We start from the raw sequence: 5,934 nt of genomic DNA on the forward strand, positions 1-5,934 counted from the left end.
ACCCACAAGTAGAAGCAAATTATAACCATATTGATTACCTTGTACAAAAATTCACTCCAAATAAGTCAAAGACCTAAATGTAAGCTTGAAACATTGAGAGTGCTAGAAACGCGCAAAGGCAGCAGTGCACATGACATGGATCTATCAAAGGACTTTCTGAATCCGATCACATTGATCTAGGCATTGAAGTCAATAGTTAACTCTGAAGACCTCAAACAGACTCATAAACATCCCTCCAGCTAAGGACAGCAGGAAGCCAGGAGATGGGAGACAATGTTTGCTGGCTATTTATCTGACAGAAAGTTAATAAACAGATTCATAAAGAAAAATAAAACCAAGAATACACAAATGATCCATTCAAAAATGGGACCCAAAGAGTCCTCCAAAGAATAACAAATACTGCTAATAAATATCACAAAAAATGTGCATCTTCCTTAGCAAATGTGGAAATTCAAGTCAAGATAACCTTTAGATTTCATCATAACTCATATAAGAAAGGCAAAAATCTACAGAACAACAAATGCTGGAGAAAGTTTGGGGAGAAGGAAACCGTAAACTACTGTTGGTAGGATTGCATACTGGTATGGGCACCCCGAATATCAGTGTGACAATCCCGCAAGAAGAAATAAATCTACAACGTGGTCCAGCTATTCTACTCTTTGGCATATACCTGAAGGACTTACCATCCTATTTCACAGGTATTTTTTTTAGCCATTTTCATTGCTGCTCTATTCATAAAAGCTAACAAGTGAAAACAATCTAAATATCTTTCAACTAATGGATAGATATCAAAAATTTAATATAGGCATATATGGTATGGAAAAGAATTCAGTTATAAAAAACTTAAATCATGAAATTTATAAGTAAATGTAAGGAACTAGGAAAGATCACATTAAGTGAGGTAAGTAAGACCCAGGAAGATAACCATTGCATGTTCTGTCTCATCTGCAGTTTCTATCTCCACGTCGTTAGCAATGTGAAGTAATGGGGATAACCAGAACGGTCAAAGGGGCCATGTGTGTGTGGAGGGGTTGGGGGTGATAGGAGATTGTACTAGTAAGTACAAGTTTTGAATGGAGAAATGGGGCAAGGGGTGTTAACTAGGGGGAGGGAGGAAGATAAAAAGTTGGGAGCAGACTAAAATCACAGTAAGGATATATAAAAAAGTTATAAGGAATCATAGTATTATCTATCTACCAAAAATTATATATAATACATGCAAGTCTGTGTATATGCATGTATGCATAACTTAAATTTACCTTTTCCATCTGAGCTATATTGTTTTTCTTCCCTAGAGATATAGTTTAACCAAAATCTAAACACCAGGCATGAGAAGTTTCCTTTTGAGTTATTGGTCAGGGTAGTCCAAGATATCCCCAAAACATTATAGGTTATTACTGTAGCCCTTGGTTGCTTCCCTGAGGTAGAAGTTAAACCCTATTGCCAAAATCATGCAAGCAGGACCCAGAAGACCTGAACTGTATCTGGCTTGAAAACATGTTCCCTCAGGATTAGCCTCCATGGTACCAGAAAACATAATGCAAAGTTCCTAAGGGGGGACAGGAACCCGGTAGTCTCACATAGCTGTGACACCTATGACAACTGCAACAAGTTTATCATGCTGCAGTAACCCTAAGGTGCAACAGTGGCACTCACTTCTTGGTGATAACCAAAAGCTTTCAGCTTGAAACTAAGGCCTACTCAAAAGGAGAGAAATCATGCTTGGTACTGGAAACCTATCCACTCTCCACGGCTAATGAGGTCATAAACCTTGAAGGAGAATGTACCACCATCAGTTTATTATGCTAGCATAATTCCTAACTGCATTCTAAGCTAAATACTGATCCACGAATAGGTGTAATGCTCACTCTCATCAAAGAAACTTCTCTTTGCAATAGAGAAAGGTCATTGCAGAAAACAATGTATCAAACAGCAGAGAACAGCAAACAACTGATACATCTACAACATAATACACATATATTGCATATATTTATATTTTTATGAATATATGGATAGATAGATAGATAGATAGATAGATAGATAGATAGATATTTAAGAGAAAAGAAGCCATTGGGCTTGAAAACTGGAAAATAAAAAAAGAATGATGTGACTATATTGTAATTTCAAAACTAAAAAAATTAAAAGGGAAGAAATTTGGGGGTTCGATTCTAAGAGTGTGTTTACAAGTAGTAAAAGTAGCATCATATGTAATGAACAGAAAGAATAGACTCTAGATATTATTGCTAGTGATTTGTCTGCTTCCTTGTTGATCTCTCAAATGAAATGTCTTAATTAAAATCTCACCGTTTAACCTCATGCAAAAGATCAACTACCAGTTATCATCTATCCTGAGACCCTTGAATGACCTAAACCCAAATTTCAGAATTTTTCCCTGGCCACAAAAACAGTCTCAAAGCAAGAGCAACCTCGTTTTCAGCAACAGCATTTCATGTTCATTTTGTACTCTTTCAAAGAACTGATTTATAATCAATTTTGTATCTAAAGTTGGCAACAAATCTTATTATTTCTCTAATGGAATTGACCTATACATTTTCATACTTCGAAAGCCTTAGCAAATAAATATTAATCAGAGAATGTCATAAAGAATTGCAAATGAATTATATACATGTGAGTTCAAAAAAGAAATAAGCCTAATTAGATGGCTGTGGGATTGGCTATTAATGGACAGAGAAGGTAAGCAGTTAACCTCCTGAAAAACCTTCTTGCCAAAACGCAATGGATCTTTTGTTGTAGCCTCAAAAATAAAAGTAAGATATTAATTGCATTGTAATTATAGTGGCCTTTCCAGTGGCCTTTTTAGCTCATGTAAAACTTAAACTTAACAATGTATGTGGAATTTGAAAAGGAATGAAGTGTGTCCCAGTTTTAATCTGTCTTTAATAAATTCATCTATTACTGTCAATCATGCATGTGGATATTTCATTCTACATAGTAGAGAGAGTGCATAGGGTTCACTTCTCACATTAGTTTGTTTGGGGTGGTTGGGATAATTGGATATAATGTAGACATATCAATGTCAAGACAGTGTAAAATCACACAGATATACATCTTACCTATTATGTACCTATTTATTTATCATGCAATACTCATGTTTCAACAAATTCTATATCACAACATCATTCACACAGAACCATTAAACAATGTATAGCCACTGTCTTCAGAATGTTCACAGATAAGATGGAACAAAATAGAAATGGTGGTATCTGGTCACCATGCCTTTAAACAGTACAGGAATCATGGGTTCAAGTATACGAAAGCCAGTTACTTTTAATTTCTATATATTAAGTTGGGATGGGCTAGCTCAAAGCCCTGAGAAGAATCTGAGCTGGTCAGTCCACCAACTCTCTCGCTTCCATGTCTTCAGGGTTGACTCACCTGCAACTACTGCACCAGCAGCAGCAGGGCCATCTCTACCCTGCTGACCACCACCACCAGGACCAGCTCTACCCTGTTGGCCACCACCACCAGGACCCAGCTCTACCCTGCTGACCACCACCACCAGGACCAGCTCTACTGCTGCCCAGGAGAGGTACAGGGCCCACTGTCCAGAGTGCTGTAGCAGGTAAGGAACATGGCCAGTTCTATCATGCTCATACTACCATCTGTTATGAACCCAGGGTTAGCTCTCTTGCTTGCCATAGAAGGCAAGTGATGAGGGGTAGGAGGAGGGCATCTCTCCCACATTCACATCCTCCGGGCCTGTACAACTGCAATCTCATCCTTCCCAGGTTAGTGCTGCAGCAGGTGCAAGGCTTTCCTGTTCTTATGATTGGAGCCAACTGTACTACCTTCCACTGAATAGCAGACAATAGGCAGAGAAGGCTCTCCTTTGGCCAGGTCACCTGCAACCCCCGCATCCAGAGTCAGCTTTAATGGCCAGCCTGCTCTCTGGAGTGCTGCAGCAGGTAAGGGGTAGGGATAGCTCTCCCACTCTGATGACCTCAGGGTTAGCTCTCCTGCCTGCCATTGGTGGTAAGAGATGAAGGGATGTAGGGAGGTGGATCCCTCTCTCACTTATGTCACTTCAAGGCAGACAAGCTGAGGGGTTAGCTGTCCCATGTTCTCGCCTTTGGGGCCAGCTCACCAGCTCCCTGTCAACTTGGTCAACTCTACTGTGCTGCCCAGGCAAAGTGCAGGGTCCACTCTCCTAAGTGCTGCAGCAAGTGAGGGGCCAGGCCCGCTCTCATGACCCCAGGACCAGATGTGCCACCTGCCATAAGTGGTGAGGGGAGAGGGAGAAGGAGGTACCTCTTTCACCCATGCCACAACACAGAAGATGAATGGTAGGGCTTGCTTGCCTGTGATTGTACCCTTGGGGACAAGTTCACCATCAACTCCTACAGTATGTGGGTTGCTCTCCTGAGTACTGTCTAGGGGCAGGGTCAGCTCCTGCTCTCATATCTCCAGGGCTGGCTCTTCCATGATGCCCAGGTGAGGGACATTTCTGCATAGCATTCAGGCATCAACATGTCCCCAGATGGCAGCCCAGACCAGGGACATCTACCTGGCTTTTGGTGGTAACAGAACCCTGTTGTTTCATGGTCATGAGTTCACTAGATGTGGGCCATGCTTGCAGCACCCCACCATGGTCCCAGAAGGCATCACTCACACTAGGCTGCTCCTCATTACCCTAAGTCTCCCGTTCTGTCTCTCTTCATTGTGCATACATCTTTCTGTTTCTCTTTCTCTTCCATTTCTCCACCACTTACTTGGTCCTCTTCGATGTACCTTGGATCTTGGAGTGTCTGGGTCATCTCAGCAGTGGTCTCAGGAGTGCTATGCCCAACTTGTGCATTATGGCACCAGGCAGGGTCATCTTGGGCATTGTCTGTCTGTCAAGGCTTGCACGTCTCCTGGCTGGTGGTCATCTCAGGCTTGCTTTGTTCAGGGAAAGTTAGTCTACTAATTAAGATGTTCATAGATCAGAACACTGAGTATAGACATAGACTCTCTCCTCTTTGTCACCACTGATGCACATGTGATAGAACAACCACACCTGCAATGCCTCTAGGGACAGGTTAACCACTGTTGTTGTTGTGGTGGTGGTTGTTTTTAAAATCACAGTGACCATGTGAAGACAAAAACATGGAATAGTTGTTATATAGGGAAAGGCATTCTCAGAAAGTTTAATTGACATATATTTTTTGTTGATTAGGGATTTCTGCCTACCACTAAATTTAATTTATTACATCTTCCCCACAAGCCAAGGCACTTCTTAGTTTTCTTAGAAGCAGTCTGTTCCATCACAGTAACATGTATTTTCCCAAGGGGTGACATGGTTATATTTATACAAAACAGAAAGAATTTTTATTAACCTAGTAATTTTTACTTGGTATTGACAATTGAGGGAATTCCACCTTGCCCTACATGAATTTTGATTACCATTGAATTTAAATGTGCCACTATTGCCCCCACGATAAGAAAAGATACAACAGAATATTTCTTCCTAAGGGACCTGGGACGCTTTCTATTCTGACTGTCTTTTGTTTTGTAGCTATCTTATTTATAGCACATTTATTCTATGCTTCTAGTCAACCCTTCATCTCCCATCATCTCCCATCCATCACTTCTGTAAGCCAGTGTAGCCCAATTTCCTTTCAGGAGTTCTCTCACCTCACCATGAGAATAGAAATCTCAAAACTTGCCCGAAGAGAGCTAGTCTGTCAGGAGCACTCTCCCTCCTAAGCCCTTAGACCACAGGTGGGGCCCCACTTTCTCTCCATTGACTGTCCAAGGAGAGACCTGCCAGGAGTGCACAAGACATGGGGCCCACAGGGCTGCCTAGGACAGGACCCTTCTGGTCTCCATCTGCACCCAGAGTTGGGGCTGTCCCAAAGCTCTCACAAAACATATCCTAAAAGAGCAGGTCTTCCAGGAGTCCTCTCACTCCTAAAACCACAGGCTCAGAGGCCC

The 5,934-nt window shown here is 41.6% G+C and overlaps 1 non-coding gene across 1 annotated transcript; it reads right to left on the reverse strand.

Annotated features, from left to right (window-relative positions):
* Positions 1-4,911: 4,911 nt before the first annotated feature.
* LOC116890526 lies at positions 4,912-5,039 on the reverse strand. The gene has a single exon (XR_004386708.1). It is a non-coding gene; the product is annotated as a small nucleolar RNA SNORA17 (small nucleolar RNA).
* Positions 5,040-5,934: the final 895 nt, after the last annotated feature.

Source organism: Rattus rattus, chromosome 1, assembly GCF_011064425.1.
Source record: "Rattus rattus isolate New Zealand chromosome 1, Rrattus_CSIRO_v1, whole genome shotgun sequence".
NCBI classification, from domain to species: Eukaryota; Metazoa; Chordata; class Mammalia; order Rodentia; family Muridae; genus Rattus; species Rattus rattus.